Source organism: Lissotriton helveticus, chromosome 6 (assembly GCF_964261635.1).
Source record: "Lissotriton helveticus chromosome 6, aLisHel1.1, whole genome shotgun sequence".
In the NCBI taxonomy this organism is placed as follows: domain Eukaryota; kingdom Metazoa; phylum Chordata; class Amphibia; order Caudata; family Salamandridae; genus Lissotriton; species Lissotriton helveticus.
The window spans coordinates 640,227,503-640,247,866 of NC_136067.1; positions in this window are offsets into that span (position 1 = coordinate 640,227,503).

Consider the following 20,364-nt stretch of genomic DNA (forward strand, 5'->3'; position numbering starts at 1 on the left):
TCTGGGACAAAGGATGTTGTGCTGAGTATGATCTGATCAAGAATTGTCTCAATCGTGCTCAAAATATTTCTAGTTTTGATCCTGCCAGAGATTCATATATAATGACAGATGCCAGTTGCAAGGATATTGGTGCGGTTCTTTTACAGAAAGGAGAGGAAGTAGGCAATACCATCTTGTTCATGTCAAGGCCTCTGAGGGGAGCTGAGTGTAGTTACTCGGTTGTGGAAAATGAGGCTCTGGCCATTTACTGGGCGGTCCGCAAACTTAAGAAGTTTTTGTGGGGAAATAAATTCTCTGTTGTTTCGGACCACAAACCTCTTAAAGAGGTATTTTAAAAGAAAGGCATTGATTGTTTTTCTCACAGGATAAGGAAGTGGGTTGTTGCCCTACAGGACTTCAAATTTAGTGTTTCCTATTTGCCTGGATCTAGTAACATCTTAGCAGATTGTTTATCCAGGCTTTCTGGTGACTCTCTCTCTGAACTTGATGAGGACCCTTCTGCCTTTAGCGAGGTCTCTTCAGAAGATTTTAAGGTGTGCATTGTAACAGAAGGAGTTATCACAGAAAATGAATGGACAACTGAGTTAAGCACTGATTCTAATCTACAGCGAGTCATGGGGTTTGTACGTGATGGTTGGTGCGAAAAGAGAGAGTGTGATGAGGAGCTTAGAGGTTTATGGTATGTTAGGAAACAAATGTCCTTGCTTGATGGGTTGTTAGTGAGAGGAAGCAGACTTGTCCCTCCTGCAAAGTTAAGGTCTAAGATAATTGAAAATGCCCACTCTAGCCATATAGGGATTGCTATAACAAAAGAGAGAGTTAGAGAGGTATATTGTGGCCCGCTATGGACGCTCAAATTGAGAGATTGGTGCGAGATTGTGTACAATGCTCTGTCAGCGAGAAGATATTTAAATGTAGAACTCAACCAATGGTTCTCAGGAAGCAGTCAACTGGACCTTGGGTGGATATTTCTTTAGATATTCTGGGGCCTGTCAGAGTTAAGAGTCAAGATAAGTATGTTTTGGTGTGTGTTGATATGTTTTCCAGATGGCCATTTATTAAAATAGTCAATCGTGTTGATTCTTCCTCGGTGATTTCATTTCTTGATTAGTTGTTTGCCAATGAAGGTTTGCCAAGCTCCGTTCTTACTGATAATGGTGCGCAATTCACTTCAGGTGTTGTCGAGTGTTTTCTGAGTAAAAGAAGTGTTGTGCATAAACGTGCTTCGCTTTATCACCCGGAAAGCAATGGAGTTGTCGAGAGATTCATCAGAGTTCTTAGGGAGGCCATGCAATTGGCTCTTGTTTCCAGCTGTGATTGGGAAGAGGCTATTAAGAAAAAGGTCTGTGAGTATAGATTCACTGCGCATTCCTCTACTGGTGTGACACCTTTTGCTTTATTTAAGGGAAGGTCGGCTTGTACTCCCCTCAAACCTTCTTGGGTCTCTACTAAACTTTCTGATTCTGCAGGTTGTAGTGATAACACTGTTGGTTGGAAAGAAAGAGAGTTGGCAAAAATGGTTAAAAGGAAATGTGCGTATGATGTGAGGAAAGCTGTAAAATAAACTGTTGTGCATGTTGGAGATTTGGTGAGGATAAAATTACCCGAGAGAAAATCTGGTGTTTCCAAATTTAGCCAACCTATAAAAGTTATCCAACCGTTAGGCAATGCTGTTAGTACACAGGACCATAAGGTTTGGAACCTCAATAGAATTGCCAAATGTTGTCCCAATGATGATGAAGAAGACATCCCCCTTCCTTCTACTTCTTCTCCTGCTGGTGCTGTGAGAAGATCTGTGAGGGAAAGATCTATCCCTTCTCATTTGAAAGATTTTGTGTAATCATACCTTTTTCCCTCGCTTTGTTTGTTTGTTCTGTTGGTGATAAGAGGGAGGTGTTGTAGTGTTCTTGATTAAGCTAAGCATTAAGCTGAGCCAACCTTATCTGTTGTATTCTGTGGCTCATGCATGTGTATAGTGTTCCAATGCAGAATCAATCAATCAATGAATCAATCAAACAGGCGCATTTATAGAGCGTGCTATTCACCCGCAATGGTCTCAAGGCGCTGGGGGGGGGGAGGGGTGCTGCTACTGCTTGAAGAGCCAGGTCTTGAGTTGCTTCCTGAAGGAGAGATGGTCCTGGGTCAGTCGTAGGTGGGCAGGGAAGGAGTTCCACGTCTTGGCCGCCAGGTAGGAGAAGGATCTCCATCTAGTGGTGGTTCTGCGAATCCGTGGGACGGTGGCGAGGGCGAGGCTGGCGGATCGGAGGTGACGGGTGGGTGTGTAGAACCTGAGGCGGTTATTAATGTATTCGGGGCTCATGTGCTCCATGGCACAGGAGCTAAATATATCAGAAACCGACTGGCTTTCTATCTGCCTTTGAGAACACTAAGGTCAGCTTCCTTGGCCTTGGCAATTGTTCCTCCTGCCAGACGGACCCGGCTGGGCGGGCGATCTTTCCGCCATCTAGCCCCCAAGCTCTGGAACTCCTTGCCTGTTTCACTGAGATTAAATACCAGCCTCTTGAATTTCAGGAAGGAGCTAAAGTCGTGGCTCTTTGTTCAATAATTTCTGCCTTGTCTGTCTGCTTTTGTTCATCTGTTCCCAATTCTGCTAAAGCGTCGGGACACTCCTTTGGAGTAGCTGAGCGCTATAGAAGACCAACTTAACATAACAACTTAACATAACATGTCGCGGAGAGCCTTGTGAGCGTGGGTGAGGAGCCTGAACGTGATCCTTTTGCTGACGGGGAGCCAGTGCAGGTCTCTCAGGTTGGAGAACCGCAGCCTTAAGGCCCGGTGGCGCAGGGTACGCCTAAAATCCCCGGGATTCACCTGCCTTGTCTAATACAGAGACACGGACTCTTCGTCTGGCGTAGAAGATGATATTTATTAGCTGCAGCTAGTACAGTGGTCTTAGAAGTCGTCAGTATAACGAGGTTCAAAAGAGACTGCCACTTAACTCCGTGGCGCACAGGTTTATATATGGTACAATACAATGCAAAATGCAATCATACAAGCAGGAGACATAAACAAATGTTACAAACAATGCTTTAAGCCCAAAGTAACTCAAGTTTCCCGGTTGTATTTGTTACTCGACCCCTTGAGTAAATTATCGAATGAATCCACACAATTCGATTTACAAGCAGAGAAAACACAGCTGTATGTGTTAGAAGAATAGTCGTGAAACAGGAGAATACATGAGACATGTAGCGAAGGACAGCAGATAAGATAACCTGGAGGAAAGAATGGTGTGAGCCAACAAATAGTCCGGACGGGGATTTAATCAGCTCAGACAGGAATTAGTGTACTCGGCCAGACCCTGACACTCGTTAGTAAACATAAGCGAAGAAGCCACCTGACACGTGAATGCAGAAACGACAAAAACATTGCGTTCGCCGCGCTGCCTGAGTGAGGGCAACACAAGAGGGCGGCGATTACAAAATGGAGGCTGAGCATGAACAAATTTGTAATTTCCAGAACCTCAGACCCTCCTTTTGCCATTACTCAGGCAAGAACAAACCTACTCATGTTAATCTGAGTCGGAATCAGCATCGATGTTCATAAAGTCCTTAAGCTGTTGCTGCACCATCATCCTAATATTCTCTGTCCTTTGAGTTACAGGACGTGGAACGCATAAAGTAGCCAGTAGGCCACACACTGCGGGACCACATTGAATGCACAGACAAGAAAATATGATGGCCAAAATTGCTCCCAGGAATGTCAAAATCTTCCATCCCCATGTTGACAATATTCTCAAAAAACATCCCATAAAAGACCAATCCCCTTCGTCTTGATGAATCGACTCGGAGATGGTATACAATTTGGAAATGGCTTGGTATACTGCCGGAGCATCGTCTGGAATATAAATGCAGCAGCTAGATCCGATCAATCTACAGACACCTCCTCGGTCTGCTAGGATCACATCTAACGCAATTCGATTTTGCAACGTCATAAGACGATCAGCCTGAAGCTCTGCTGTAATGTTACCTATTGCGCCTGCAGTAACATTAATAGTGGTCTCAACCACACAAACCAATTGCCTGATGTGTCTGCTGTTAACCATCGGGCCCCAAAAGGGGAGAAATCCTTTAAGGAAATCCCCTCCTTCTTGGGCTGCCGTGTCCTTGGCATCAAATATACCTCGGCTATATCTAATTCTATGGTGGTCTGACGGAGACGAATATGTAGGGGGAAGAAGGGAGGCTACATAACAGGTTCCAGAAAAGTTGGAAGGGAGCCAGGTGTAAGCTCTATCTTTACAAACAAAATATGTTCCTTGAGATGGAACCAATGGAGGGAAATCAGGGGACGAGAAAATGTAGTTGTGTAAACAACTCTGCTTATTGTCAGTTTTCTTACTGTTGACTTGGAGACAAAGATTACCTTGATGGGGTACAGTCCATACAGGGGAAGACTCACCCTTTCTAGTTTTCTCACCAAGACTAGAAACATAGTCAGTAACATTCCATCCTTCATAAGCTCTCTTCTCATCTAACGGAATTTTGCCCTTTTCTACAATCTTAGCCATCACCACTATACCTTTGATCAAAGAGCTGTGGCTAAAATCCAATCCAGTCCCAGAAGTCTTTACAGGATTTCTAAGTTTGTTTTGGTATGCGGCCGAAAACATAGTCAGATAAGCCCAAGCCGAACCTTCATATGAGAAAGGGAGGACCAAATAAGGCATTCCCTTCTGTATATTATGTGGCATAAGACCGCACACCCAACAGTCAGTCATATTAAAAGCCAATTGGTGTTGATGTAACAACTGGATAAACGTATTATTCATATATTCAGCTCTCCTTATCTGTTCATGAGGAGGTAGAGTATGCGTAGTGTCTATTCGAAGGTGCGTAGGCACAGCAGCTTGAAGAATGTCGTCATCTGCTTTCTCAGACTGAGTTCCATAGATTTGAGCATCACTGAAGGGAACAAAACAAAGGACGGATGCAGTATCCGATTCTCTTATACCACTGCGAATCCACTGGTCAAAGGGTAATGGCAATGGCACTTTTTTACAGTGCACGCCATGCACCCAATTTCGCTTGCCGACCACTTTCACAGCCGTGCGGGTTACGAGCAAAACTTGCGTAGGTGTAGACCAACGAGGCTCCAGATTCTTAGTCCGTTGAAAGTTCTTAATGCAGACCCAGTCACCGGGCAGAATGGTGTGACCTGGGTCCGTGGAGGCCTCTGGCAAAGCACTTTGTACCTGTTGACGAATGACACTTAATTTAGTAGTCAAATCATGTAAATAATCAATTAACAGAGGGTATGGTATGTCAGAATATCTCTTGGGGCGAGGGACACCCCAAACATTAGCTGGGCGTCCAAATACCACTTCATATGGGCTAAGTCCCATACAAGAGTGTACAGTAGTTCTGGTTGACAAAAGAGCAAGGGGCAAGGCATCGGGCCAAGCAAGATCTGTCCTGGCTTGAATCTTAGCTAGTTTAAGTTTGAGTGTACCATTGTAACACTCAACCAAACCTGCTGACTGTGGATGGTTTGCTGCATGGAATTTTTGTCTGATACCAAGACCAGAACATACTTTCTGCATAATTTGACCCACAAACTCACTTCCATTGTCACTCCAGACAATTCGCGGCAAACCAAATCTGGGGAAGAACTCTTTAAGTAATACCTGAGCAGTTGACAGAGCCGTGTTATCTTTCAAGGGGTAGGCCTCTATCCAATGGGAGAAGGTACATACCACTACCAGAACATACTTAAGGTTGTTGCATCGATCCATATGAATGTAATCGATCTGCAACACTTCAAAAGGATATGACGGGGAGAAAAATGACCTGCCGGAGTTGGGGTACCTTTTCCTGGGTTATGCATTGGACAAACAATGCAATGCTTAACCACGTTCTCTGCACATTTTGGAATTCCTTCATTCTGCCATACAGGAGCCAAGAGTTTACAAATGCCTTTCGCACTAATGTGAGCTGGACCATGAGCCATAGTTACAACTGGCAATACATAAGCGTCCAGTAATAACCATCACTGATGTTCCGACAATTCCGTCCAACAACCCGCCAAGGCCAACATTCCCGTACTTTCTTTCCACGTTCTTAATTCTTTCTCAGTTCCTTCTCCCTGAATCATTTTCACACACTCAATCGTGTCCTCACACATTCAAACTTCCCTAACCCAGTTTGCAGGACCTGCCACGTACATTCGACTAGCTGTATCTCTAGCTGTAGTTCTTGCTACTTCATCTGCAAACGCATTTCCACGACCCACATCATCTGTAACTTTCTTATGTGCGCTGCATTTTATAATTGCTATCTGTGCAGGTAAGGTAAGTGACTCAAGAAGATCAGTCACTAATTGACCATGCTGGATCTTTGTCCCGTGAGAGGTAAATAATCCTCTCTCCCTCCATAACCTACCAAAACTATGTGCAACACCAAAAGCATACTGGCTATCTGTGTACACATTCACTCTCTTTCCCTTTGCAAGCACACATGCTCTAGTCAAGGCTATTAATTCAGCTGCTTGGGCTGAATTATGTCCAATACGTGCCGTCTCAACAATTGTGCAGAAGGTGTCGACAGCATAAGCAGAAGTAGTCTCACCATTTGGAAGCTTGAAGCAAGAACCTTCCATCCATAGGGTCCTATCCGGGTTCTTGAGCGGAGTGTCCTTCAAATCAATCCTACCCTTCGTTTCTTCTTCCGTTCGAAGAAAACAATCATGTTTTTCCTGAACGTCTTTCTCATCTGGCAGTGGCAACAATGCAGCTGGATTTAACGTGTTACATCTTTTGATGTACACATGACTCGCTAAAAGTGTCAGCTCGTATCCAGACAAACGAGCACTCGTAAGATGCTGTGTTCTGGTTCTGTTCAACAAGGTATCCACTGCATGTGGAACCATAACAATGAGTGTGTTATCCAACACTAATCCGGCAGATTGTCTGATAGAAATCGCTGCAGCTGCAGTAGCTCTGAGACAACTGGGCAAAGCTTTAGCTACTGGGTCTAATGTAGCAGAGAAATAGGCACATGGCCTCTGCTTATCTCCAAATAACTGTGTCAAAACTCTCAATGCGCAACCCTCTCTCTCGTGAACGTACAAAGTAAAGGACTTGCTATAATCTGGGGTACCCAACACTGGAGCAGAACATAGAGCAGCACGTAGGTCAACAAAGATTTTCTGACATTCATACGTCCAAGGGAGCGGATGTGGCGTATCTTTAAACGCTAATGCCAACAATGGTTCAGCCAAAAGTGAAAAATTAGGAATCCATTGTCTACAGTAGGAAGTGATACCCAAAAAGGCACGTACTTCTCTCTGCGTGGTGGGTACAGACATCTGTGCAATAGCATGAATACGTTCTGGGGTCAATCGCCTTCCCTCCTTCGACAAGAGATGACCTAGATAGGTAACCTCATGGCGGGCATATTGCAACCTAGAGGGAGACACCTTATGTTGTAGAGTAGACAAATGATGCAACAATGCAACAGTCACTTCCTTACACACATCTTCCGTATCAGCAGCCACCAACAAATCATCCACATACTGAATAAGTGTAGTGCCAGGAGGCAAAGAAAAAGCATCAAGTTGTGACTTAAGAGCCTTGCTATAGATAGAGCGACTTTCACAATAGCCTTGGGGAGCTCTCTTAAATCTAAAACTTCGGCCACCGAGAGAGAAACCAAAGATATCCCTACTTTCTTCAGCAATAGGAATGCTAAAGAAGGCATTCTTGAGGTCAATAACCGAAAACCAAGCTGCCGAAGCAGGAATCATCGTCAACAAAGCTGTAATGTCCGGAACAACAGGAAACTGAGGCACAACAATTTTATTGACCTCTCTAAGGTCAATAACAAATCGATAGACAGGAGGCTGTGAAGGATCAGTTCTTTTAAGGATCGGAAGAACAGTACTGTTACAAACATTTCCTCTCGTCTCTTCAACCACACCTTTCTGAATGAAATCATCGACAATAGCCAAAAGTGCTCTCTCTCCTTCATTGGAGATATGGTATTGGGGAATGCGCGGCATCTTCACATTCTCTTTAATTGTAACAACATACGGTGGGATCGCAAGACCACCCACGTCATTTGGACCTGTAGCCCAAAGACTTTCAGGAAGAGAAAGCAACTCAGATGGGAATTCGTCCCGAGACAGATACACGGAAGATGTCATTTTCTTTCCCAATGTAAGATGCACACCCGAAGGGGAACAGTACAATGTTGCATGTAATCTTTTTAACAAATCCAAACCCAGCAAGTTCTCACCGCAACCAGTTGTCAGAATAAGCGGAGCATTCAAATCATAGGGACCAATCGAAACAGGCAAGGGACAAGAAACCGGATTACGAACTGGGGCGCCACAAAATCCTACAGAAGTATTTATTAAGCCAGACAAAGGTGCCCCAGGGAGTTTAGCATGCATAATAGAACTTCTCATCGCACCAGTATCCAAAAGAAACGGTTCTGAAACACCCATAGTATTGATCGTGACATATGGCCCATTTTGATCTACTGGAATCGACACAACTCCCTCACTTTGTCCATGGCTGTCCTATTCGATCTGAAAATCATCAGCCCTGTCTTCACAATAATCGTCATTATAATACTGCGTGGACTGAACTCTCTGTTGATCAAAATAATTCATAGTAGATGGAACAGTAGAACGCTGTTCCTGAGAGGACACACCTCGTCCTCTACCTCTAGATCCTGACTGAGAATTTCCACGCCCTCGTGGAGCAGACATCTCATTATTACGCTGTAATAAAACCGGACAAATATTCTTGAAATGTCCCTCTTCTCTACAGTACGCACATTGATTAGGACCCAACGGAAGACGTGGCGTGAAATACCTTCTGAAACTGTGGGGGTTGAGAAAACTGAGTCTGTGCAGAACGCGGAGGATAAGCTTGCTGTAACAGAACCTTCGTTTTCAAATCTTTATTTTTCTTCTCTTGTTTCTCTTTCTCCTCCTTATCTCTATTCTCATAATATTGTGCAGTAGCCAGTATTTTAGCAGGGGAAGAGACAGCCCATGCACTTTCAGAACTCTTTAGTTTATTGGACAATTCAGGAAGCAAGTTGTATACAAACTTATCCACAAACAACCGCTGGCCACCCTCTGTACTCAAATCCTGACCACTATGATCAATAAACGTCTCTTCAAAACGGGTGAAGAAATCCGAAACGCTTTCATCTTTCTTTTGCTTGCAAGCGGCTAGCTTATCCCAATATACTCGCACCGCGGGCATCATAGTTTTCATCAATTTAATTATTCTGCCTGGTAGGGCCGTAATCAGATCATCGGGTTTCGCACCACCCACTTGACCTGCATCAGCGGCTCTAATAGCAGCCCAATCACCACTTAACTCAGCATTATGATTTTCCCTACGGATCCGTGCCCACAATGCTTGTGGAACAACATTCCCAAATAACATATCAATATCGGCCAAATTCATAATACAAGGGTCAACTGTTTGAGACAATTCCTTATAATATCCTGCCGGATTTTTACGCGGGTCCGGAAGAGTTTGTTTAAGCGCCAATACTTTAGACCTTTTCCAGGGTTCGTGGACCCATATACGCTGGAAATGAGCAGGGACAGCAGGCGGACCAACTACTGCGTCTCTCCATACGGGAGGAACTTCACGCATCGGATAATTCTTAATACCTTTGGTTTTGGTAGGATCAGTCTCGGAAAGGGACAAAGACAAGAACTTCGTTCGAAACGCAATGAGTTTATTCACCGCGTCTGCGACTCGTGGCCCTACAATAAAACCTTTATCGAAGTCGGCTTGTAACTTCAATAGCTCAGAAGGAACTATATCTGACTCCATATCTTCCCAACCTTTAATAAGAGTCTGACACATGACATTAAAAACATATCTCTGTGTGGGCTCTACCCATTGGTGAAAAGAACTCATAATATCTTCTGTACTATAGGCTAGTCCTCTCTCAATCTATTTACGAGCGAGGGAACCCAAAACTACTTTCTTGTCCATAAGAGGAAGTTGACAATGGGATTGTCGTCTAGAGAAAGCCGGAGACAGATTCAAAGACCCGAGAAGAGGAGAAAAGTAATTGGAGACAGCATCAGCTAGTCTCCTGTGCGACGTAGGTGAATCCCTCGAGAGAATGGGAGGCAATACAGATGCAGAAGGTAATGGAGACGGAAATGTAACCGGCTGAGGAACGACAGTGGGATTTGGTAGAGATGGGGACTGAATTGTAGGCTGTAAAGACGGAGCAAAAACAGGCAGGGAAGCATTAATGGGCTGAGCCGGTTGCTGAATAATCGGCAGTTGAGCAACCACTGGTTGAGCAATAGGAGGAGGCAACAAAGGTGCAGTAGGATTTTGGGCATAGGGCGGAGGTGAATTTAATAAACAAGACATTAAGGAATCTTCTTCTAATTCCTTACTCTTATCTGAAGAGGAAGTAGGCAACACCGGATAGCATCTATCTTTCGCCATGCGATGCTGTCTTTCTGATATTTCATTCGCACCATCTGTTTCATTATTTTTAAACTGTTGAGCGGCCTCTATAATTGACATGTTTTGTGCCTTCTTATCCTTTTTCCCTTGCTTAATTTCCTTTTGTTTGGCTTCTTTACGCCAAAGGCGAAAAGAGTCAAACATTGCCGGCCGGGCTTTTCGTTTAAACAGAATCGTTTCCAAATTATCTAGTAATGCGGAGTCAAAACTACCATTTGGGGGCCATCTCAAAACTCCACTATTTTTCGTGTATCGGACCCATGTCTCATTAAAGGTAATGGAACCAATACCATGTTTAGAATAGAGCTCATAAGTGGGAGTTCCAACTGGAGGAATCGGACATGAATCTTCCAACTGGGAATCCCTCGTACAACCTAAACAACAAATTCTTTTAAACTTACTCAATCCAGGCATTGTTACTTCTCTAGACTATTCACAAACAACAAGGGGTATAAATCAATGATACAGCACAAACGTACTTACCCCTTGGCTTCAGTTATTGCAATAACTGAATCAAAACCCAAAAACAAAACAAAACAAAGGATTGTGGGAGCGACCCACCAAATACTTAACTAAGGATCGTCCTACTCCAGCGAAGGTCCGACTATCGTCTCGCTTTACCAAACATCATCAGAAGGGTCCAAGGCAGGGCGACAGTCAGGGCACCAGTCTTCAGTAGCCGTCGGAAAGGAGTAGCCGCGCTGTCAAAGACCTTCGGTCCACTTGCGACATACAGGGGTCGATCACGTGGTGCGCGTCCTCCAGAATTATCTTGCAGGGCTCCTCACATCCCTCGGGCTTAACCGCTACCTCTGAAGTCGCCCCACGTGGGGCGCCAGTTGGAGAACCGCAGCCTTAAGGCCTGGTGGCGCATGGTACGCCTAAAATCCCCGGGATTCACCTGCCTTGTCTAATACGGATACACGGACTCTTCGTCTGGCGTAGAAGATGATATTTATTAGCTGCAGCTAGTACAGTGGTCTTAGAAGTCGTCAGTATAACGAGGTTCAAAAGAGACTGCCACTTAACTCCGTGGCGCACAGGTTTATATATGGTACAATACAATGCAAAATGCAATCATACAAGAGCAGGAGACATAAACAAATGTTACAAACAATGCTTTAAGCCCAAAGTAACTCAAGTTTCCCGGTTGTATTTGTTACTCGACCCCTTAAGTAAATTATCGAATGAATCCACACAATTCGATTTACAAGCAGAGAAAACACAGCTGTATGTGTTAGAAGAATAGTCATGAAACAGGAGAATACATGAGACATGTAGCGAAGGACAGCAGATAAGATAATCTGGAGGAAAGAATGGTGTGAGCCAACAAATAGTCCGGACGGGGATTTAATCAGCTCAAACAGGAATTAGTGTACTCGGCCAGACCCTGACACTCGTTAGTAAACATAAGCGGAGAAGCCACCTGACACGTGAATGCAGAAACGTCAAAAACATCGCGTTCGCCGCGCTGCCTGAGTGAGGGCAACATAAGATGGCGGCGATTACAAAATGAGGCTGGGCACGAACAAATTCGTCATTTTTTTTTTTTTTTAAACTCTGTTTATTAGTGTTTTTACATTAAAAAAAAACATACAGAACAGTACAAGAGGACGATGCATCGGCTGGATTATACAATCAATAATATAGCATCCAACATGAGCATGTGTCACAATATATCAGAATGCAATCGCATACAGCTAGCAATGGCAGAGCGTTCTAAGAGGGATACAGAGCAGCAAATGAGGGTAAGGTAGTAATATTCGTAGAGAGCAATTAGTTTGCATGTCGCTGTACAATGTAGGAGAACGGAGAGGGAGTGTAACCGTGCCATGGGAACAGGAGAGCCATGGGAGGCAAACGGTCAGAGGGGGAAAGGGAGGACGCTCCAACGCATAGCATCTCAAAACAGTGTCAAAAGACCCATCCATGTACAGTCCCCTTAAACATGTGGACAGTTTAGACTTGGACCCTATCATCATCTCGGACATCGCTTCCCCCCGAGCCATCATTATGTGCTGCCTGGGCTCGTAGATATCCCACCAGGGGTTCCCAAATATCTCTCGGCCTGCTAGATAGTGGAAGTAATTCAGAGAATACTGAGTGTTGCTCCTGGCTATACGTCATATCAGCGAGCCATTCCTTGAACTTCAGGGCCCTGCCACGACCCCATCTACATGCCACGCACCGTGTCGCCAGTAGGAGTGCAGTATCCACGAATTTCCTGCTTGTCTTAGGGATAAGGGGTGTGTGTCCCAACAGCATTAGCAACGGGTCCGGGGTTATGGATGCTCCTAGCATGAGTTCTAATGCACTGTGTACTTGCTGCCAGTAGGACTGTACAGGGGGGCACCCCCAAGCGAGATGTAAGAAGTCTGCATGCTCAGCACGGCATCGTTCGCAGCGATCATTGTCAGACAAGTGAAACCTGTGTTTTTTCATAGGAGTGTAGTATAGGCGTTGTAAGACTTTGTAATGAATTATCTTGAGTCTGCAGCTAGCAGATATACGGGCGATGAGGGTGCAGCAGTATAGCCACTGGTCGTCTGTGATGTCTACGGCAAGTTCAGTGGACCAATGTGCCCTCGCTGAGGCCACAGGCACCGGGTCACATGCTCTGACGTGGCGGTACATGCCTGACACCAGGTGGGAGCCATCCTGTGAGCATAGCAGGAAATGTAGTGAGGGCGTGGATTCAGGCTCCTCGGGGAAGTTAGGAAGGATGTCCCGCATCCCTTGGCGTAGTCTCAGATAATAAAATACTTCTAGCGGGGTGCGGTCGTGTGTCAGAAAGAAAGCGTCTGCTGACTTAAAGCGACCCGCAGTGAAGAGGTCACCCCAACAATTGATGTGTAGAGTCTCGCAGAGCATTCGAAAACCACGCTCCTGCAAGAGTTCTAGCCTTGGGTGATACACCAGTGGCAAGCGAGGGGAGTACAGCATGCTACATTCCAGTTTTTTAGCCAGACGGCTCCAAGCATCGATGGTGCACGTGACAGAGGTATATGGCGTCGTGATGGCCGAGGTCGGACAATGGAGGAGGCCATTGAGGGGTAGGGGGTTGGCAATCCAGTCTTCCACCACCAGCTGAGGCAAGAATGGAGAGGGGGCCAGCCAGTGATAGGCATAGTGCGCCTGCGCACAAAGGTAGTAGACCTCAAAATCGGGGAGGTCAAATCCTCCTTTATCGTATGGCTGTATCAGCATAGACCACTTCAGCCTCGGGCTTTTACCCCCCCCCCAGAACAGGCGACAGAATTCAGACTTCAATGTTTTGAAGAAGTGAGCGCCCGGATGGTAGGGGATATTAAGGAAGAGGTAAAGGAAGCGTAGGAGCACTACCATTTTTATGAGTGACGCCCTACCTGCCATGGAAATAGGGAGGGATATCCATCGGTCCACCAATGTGGTGAGCTTAGCGACGGCGACGCCATAGTTGGAGCGAATCGTCTCGTCTCTGTCCCGCGAAATCCGGATACCCAGGTATCGAAGATCAGTTCGACACCACTCTAAAGGGTAGTCCAAGGGGAAGTCCGAAACTGCGTCTGTGAGCGAGAAAAAAAGGGACTTTGCCCAGTTAATTTGCACTCCGGACAGTCTGCCAAAGATAACAAATTCTCTAAGCAGGGGATTCAGGTTACACACCGGGTCCTTGACAAACAAGGTCATATCGTCCGCGTATAATGATACATCAATCTGGTGCTGGAGACATCGAATCGCGCCTTCCCTATGGAGCTGTCGGAGCCGACAGGCAAGGGGCTCAACGGCAATCGCGAAGAGGAGAGGGGATAACGGGCATCCCTGCCGGATGCCTCTGGAGATGGAGAGTGATGTGGAGAGGCGACCATTGACCAGCACTCTTGTGGTCGGCTGTGTGTATAGCAATTTTACCCAGGAAATAAAGAGGGCAGGGAAGCCCATCCGGGACAGGACAGTGAACAAGTACGGCCATTCGACGGAGTCGAAGGCCTTGGTGGCGTCTAGAAATGCCGCTGCAACAGGAATGTCAGGGTGGATTGTGTGAAGTAATGAGAACAGGGTCCGTAGGTTATGGGAAGTGGACCTGCCCGGGACGAAGCCAGATTGATCGGGTAAAACTATCCGGGTCATAACAAATTCGTAATTTACAGAACCTCAAGGTGGGCAGAGATGTGGCTGTGTCGGGGGATGTCCAGGATGAGTCGTGCAGAAGCGTTCTGTATGCTTTGGAGTCTTTTCTGTAATTTGGCTGTGGTTCCGGCATAGCGGGCGTTCCCGTAGTCCAGTCGGCTGGTGACAAGGGCCTGGGTGACCGTCTTTCTGGTTTCGGTGGGGATCCACCGGAAGATCTTTCGGAGCATGCGCAGGGTGTTGAAACATGATGACGAGACGGCGTTGACTTGCTTGGTCATCGTGAGGGAGGAGTCCAGGATGAAACCTAGGTTGCATGCGTGGTCCGTGGGCTTGGGGGCAGTGCCCAGTGCAGGGGGCCACCAGGAGTCGTTCCAGGCAGAGGGGGATGGTCCCAGGATGAGAACTTCCGTCTCGTCTGAGTTCAGTTTCAGACGCATGAGCTTCATCCATTCCGCGATGTCTTTCATTCCTTCCTGGAGGCTGGCTCTGGCGGTGGCGGGGTCGTTGGTGAGAGAGAGGATCAGCTGGGGGTCGTCAGCGTAGGAGATGATGTTTAGGTTGTGTTGGCTGTGAGGGGGGTCATGTAGATGTTGAAGAGGGTGGGGCTGAGCGAGGAGCCTTGAGGTACGCCGCAGATGATCTTGGTGGCCGCTGAGCAGAAGGGGGGAGGCGGATTCTCTGAGTTCTGTCGGAGAGGAAAGAGGTGATCCATTTCAGGGCCATTCCTTGGATCCCAGTGTGGTGGAGGCGGTTTGTTAGGGTGCGGTGGCAGACTGTGTCGAATGCGGCCGATAGGTCGAGGAGGATGAGGGCAGCAGTTTCCCCGTTGTCGAGCAGGGACCTGATGTTGTCGGTGGCTGCGATGAGGGTGGTCTCAGTGCTGTGGTTTGCTCGGAATCCGGACTGCGAGGGGTTGAGGGAGCTGTTGGTCTCGAGGAAGGTGGTTAGCTGTTTGTTGACGGTTTTCTCGATGACTTTAGCGGGGAACAGGAGTAGCGAGATAGGGCGGAAGTTCTTGAGGTCCGTGTGGTCCGCGGTGGGTTTCTTCAGGAGGGCGCTGATCTCCGCATGCTTCCAGCTCTCCGGAAAGGTGGCGGATGCGAAGGAGTTGTTAATGATGTTCCGGAGTTGGGGTGCGATGATGGAATCGGCTTTGTTAAAGATGTGGTGTGGGCAGGGGTCAGCAGGGGAGCCAGATTGGAAGGTGTTCATCACGTGGGTGGTGTCTTCAGTGCTGACGGGGGTCCAGGCGCAAAGGGTGGTGGTGGGGGGCGTCGGTTCGGTTGTTGGGTGCGTGGTCTGTGGGCCTAAGCTGTTGTGTATGTTGGCGATCTTGTGGTGGAAGAACGAGGCGAGTGCGTCGCAGAGGTCTTGCGAGGGCGTGATGTCGTTGTTGCTGGCGCTGGGGTTGAAGAGCTCTTTAACGATGTTGAAGAGTTCCTTGCTGTTGTGGGTGTTGTTGTCTAGTCGTTCTCTGAATGCTGTCTTTTTGGTGGTGCGGATCAGCTGTTTTTTTTGGCGGATGGCGTTCTTGAGGGTTGTCATGTTTTCTGTTGACTGGTCGTGGCGCCAGGCTTTCTTGAGGGTACGGCAGGATTTCTTGGAGTCTTTGAGGTCGTTGGTGAACCACGAGGTTTTCTTGCTGCCGGGTCTGCTTGGAGGATACTTCAGCGGTGCAAGGGCATCGGCGCAGTTGGTAAGCCACTGTGTGAGGTTATGGGCTGCTTCGTTGGAGTCCGTAGTGTTGGTGGGGGGGTTTTGGCTCAGGGAAGTTGTGAGCTGGTCGGTGGTGATCTTGCTCCAGCATCTTCGGGGAGCCTGTTTCGGGTGGTGGTGGGTCATTGTTTTCCTGAAGTTGAAGTGGACGCAGCTGTGATCTGTCCAGTGTAGTCCGGTGGAATGGCTAAAGGAGATGTGGTTGCTAGAGGAGAAGACTGGGTCAAGCGTGTGGCCGGCGTAGTGGGTGGGGGTGTTCACCAGTTGCTTGAGTCCGATGTTGGCGAGGTTATCTAGCAGGGTGGTGGAGTTGTGGTCATTGTTGTTTTCCAGGTGGAAGTTGAGGTCCCCTAGGAGGATGTAGTCTGAGGAGGTGAGGGCAAGCGGGCTCAAGTCTGCAATGGCTTCGCTGAATTGTGTGCGTGGTCCCGGGGGTCTGTAGATGAGAGTACCTCTGAAGGTGGTCTTGGGGTCGGTGTGTATCTGAAAGTGAAGGTGCTCGGCGGCGTTGAGGGTGTCGTCGGAGTTGGTCGTGATGCAGATGGTGTTTCTGTGGACGATGGCGATGCCTCCTCCGGATTGGTTGACGCGGTCCCTCCGGGTGATCTTGTAGCCATCCGGGATGGCTATGGCAATGTCGGGGGCTGAGGAGGTGTTCATCCAGGTTTCTGTGAGGAAGGCGACGTCCGGTGCTGTTGTGTCGAGGAGGTTCCAGAGTTCGATGGCGTGCTTGTGGACGGAGCGGGTGTTGAGCAGGATACACTTGATGTGGTTGTTGCTGGTGCTTGATCTGGCGGGAGCGGTGCAGGTCGGGAGGCAGGTGAATTTGCAAGCTTGGCAGGTGAAGGGTCCGTGGGTGCGTTTCGGGGTAGCTCGGTGGCAGGCTCGGGTCCGGCCGGTGTTGAGTGCGTGGAGTGTGGCAGCGTCGTAACTCCGTTGAGTGGGCTGGCATCATCGAGGGCCAGGGGACCTGGCGCTGGGCGCAGTCCAGGCGCGGACGGGCGTAGACGGGCTTGCCTTTGGCGCGCCTTCGGTGCGCCAACGGCGCGCCCACTGCGCGCGTCTGCTGCGTGGCCTCCATATGAGGGGGAGAGGGAGGGAGGAGCAGCTGGGAGGCGGGAGCGGGGCGGCCAATGGGTAGCAAGGGGGCGGGGCCTCGTGGGACATGAGCAGTGGGAGAGAGGGACACAGAAGGCAAGAGGGGGCAGGGGGGAAGCAGGCACAGCGGGCACAAAAGAAAGTAAGGGGCAAGGGAGCAGTAGGTGGAACAAGAGCGGGCACAAAATGAAAAACCAAAGGGCAAGTGAACAGTAGGCAGAACAAGAACACAGTCAATAGAGCAAAAGGAGCGAAAAACATAGTCAGCAGGGAAGAAGATGACACGGAGTCACCAAACCAGTCTGCAAGGAGGCATCAGACTACAGGAAGCAGCAGCAAACAGGGGGGTCTGCGCAGTGGCAGAGGGAGCGACCTACCTGGTCACCGGGTCAAGGGTCACAGAATGTAGCTTGTTTAGAATGTTTTGCCTGAAGCTAAATTCAGTTTTATGCTGGACTTTGGAGGATGAGGTCTCTTGCTTAGAGTTTACGATAATACTCCTAATAACTCTACTCCTGCCTTCCTTCTCTTTATTCCTGCGACCTCACTACAGAGGGACATGGACAGGTGCACCTAACTGACCTTACAGGGCGTGCCTCAGGATTGGCAGCAGCACAATACACCACACAGGGCATGCGAAATGGCATTGCAGCACAACAAACCATGGGAAGCAATAGGGAGGGGACAGGTCCATGCACATGGACAACAGAGAACAGAGGGGAAAGAGGCAATGGCAGCAAGCTGACCATACTGGATAGATAGGAGATAAAGCTGCAGCATAACAGACCATAAAGGGCAGGAGGGAGGGATCAGGGGCATAACAATGGAACAGACAAGTCAGGAGGGAAGGAATAGGGAATAGGGGTCTGCATATGAAAAGGGAGGGCAGGGGTCAAGGGTGCAGGGCAGGAGCAGCAAGCTGACTATGGAGGTCAGGCAGGATGGGCACTAGAAGCACAACACACCATGGAGGGCAACAGTGAGACTACAATGGCATACACACAGACCATGGAGGGAAGGTGGGAGGGGGTCAGCGGCAGCTAGCTGACAACACAGGGAAGGTGGGAGGGGCCGTGACAGCACAGAAGACCATGCATAACAAGCAAGAGGGTTAGTGGCAGCACAATTTGGCAATGATAGGCAAGAACGAGGGTGCAGGGCATGCACAAAGGATCTAGAGAGGGAGAGTGGTAGTGGTGTATCCAAAAGGAAAAAAACGCACAATCACTAGTAACAGTTTGGGATATAAAACTTGCTGGAATAATAATGAATCTTCCGTTATGAAGACGGAGTGCTACCTAGACCACTATCCCCCACTACCAAAAGGGGATTAAATGACAATCAATGATTGACAAAATACAAATGAAACAAGAGGGTCAAATCAAGCACATTCCTAACATACAAGTATAAATGAAACGACTAATAGGTCTCCTAGTTATTTAAAAATGGGTAGAGATTGTCCGATGGCAGCAATGTTTGAGCATCACAAACAAGCAAGAAAGGTTCAAGATGTCGTGTTCTTTATTTACAAAAATCCGTCGAAAAGTATAGGGTCGAGTCCGTATAGTAGCGGATTATGTGAAACAAGCTCACTCATCGTGGATACCCCATTATATGCGGAAGTCCCAGAGTAAGAGTCACGTGACGCCCAGCGTCCGTGGCTCCGAGAGATAAAAATAGGACCAAACAGAGTCATGAGAAAACATAGCTGGTAATAACTACAGACGCGCCATGATGGAAGTGAAATAATGATGGCAGCGAAAAGGAAAAAGTAATGTGAACCCGTTATAAACCATTAGTGTAACGCAATGCTAGGCATGTAAATTGGTGCAAAAGTTAAAATGAACTTTAAAAAGATTGCAACCTAATTAATAAAGAAACTAAAACGCAAGAAGTGAGGCAGAGTCATCAGGAACCAAAAGAATGGAATGTTCAAGGCAGTCTGAATTAATTACAGACACCGTCCAAATAAACATAGATGAGGGGGCGGTCATACTAAAGAAAAATGATACAGCGTAAAACTGTAATGCTTACTCTGAGCTAATGTTGGTAACAGAAGGATTAAATGATTAGAGGATTAGTATAGAAACTGTAATTATATGACTCTGTTTATATGTATGAGTTAGTTGAAATATTAGTATGTTATATCCAAAAAAGTCATAGCAAATGAAGAAAATTGGTGTATTCACATTCCTCATTGTGTGATATATCAATAATGCTTGTTAACAGTTCTTACACAGTGTGACATGTCAGACAAAATCAAATTAATGTCCAAGGTTGGTCACATGATGTAAACCATTGCAGAGCGTCCCAAAATGTAAATTTGTAAACAGTCCTGGGAACATAAAGGTACATATGCTGTTTTAGACAGTACCATAATCGATGGTAACAGAATACAGAAATTAAGGAAATAGAAAATAAGGATGGCATTGTGATAGTTACAACAAATAATGTCAACATCCTGCATGTAATTAATAGAGATCATTACATTAAATATCCTTATTGTTCAAAATCATAAAAATACATGCATTTCTCTGTCCGTATTAAGTCCCTGGTCCACGGCTCGTAATTTGATCAACCATTTTGTTTCCACTGTTCGTCTGTACGTCAGAAATGTTTTGAAGAAAGGACTAAGCTGTTGCCCCTTGTCCAAACCTGACTATGTGCAAATTCATGTAGATCTGTTCAGATTTGTGCGTGGCTTAAAATTAAAAAAGTTCTTTGCAAATAAACCTGTCGGGCGTCCAATACCTATTTATACTGCTACTAAATGTGGGCAAACCATAGAAGATATTGAAACCACTAGACTTCTGATGTCACTTGACGATAGTCTGGAGACCACTCCCAATATGGAAGAACTCTTGGATGATCTTAACATCATTACTGACGTACAGACGAACAGTGGACTCAGGCCGCAATCCACATTTACTCCTATACTAGCCCCTGACAACATGGTTGAC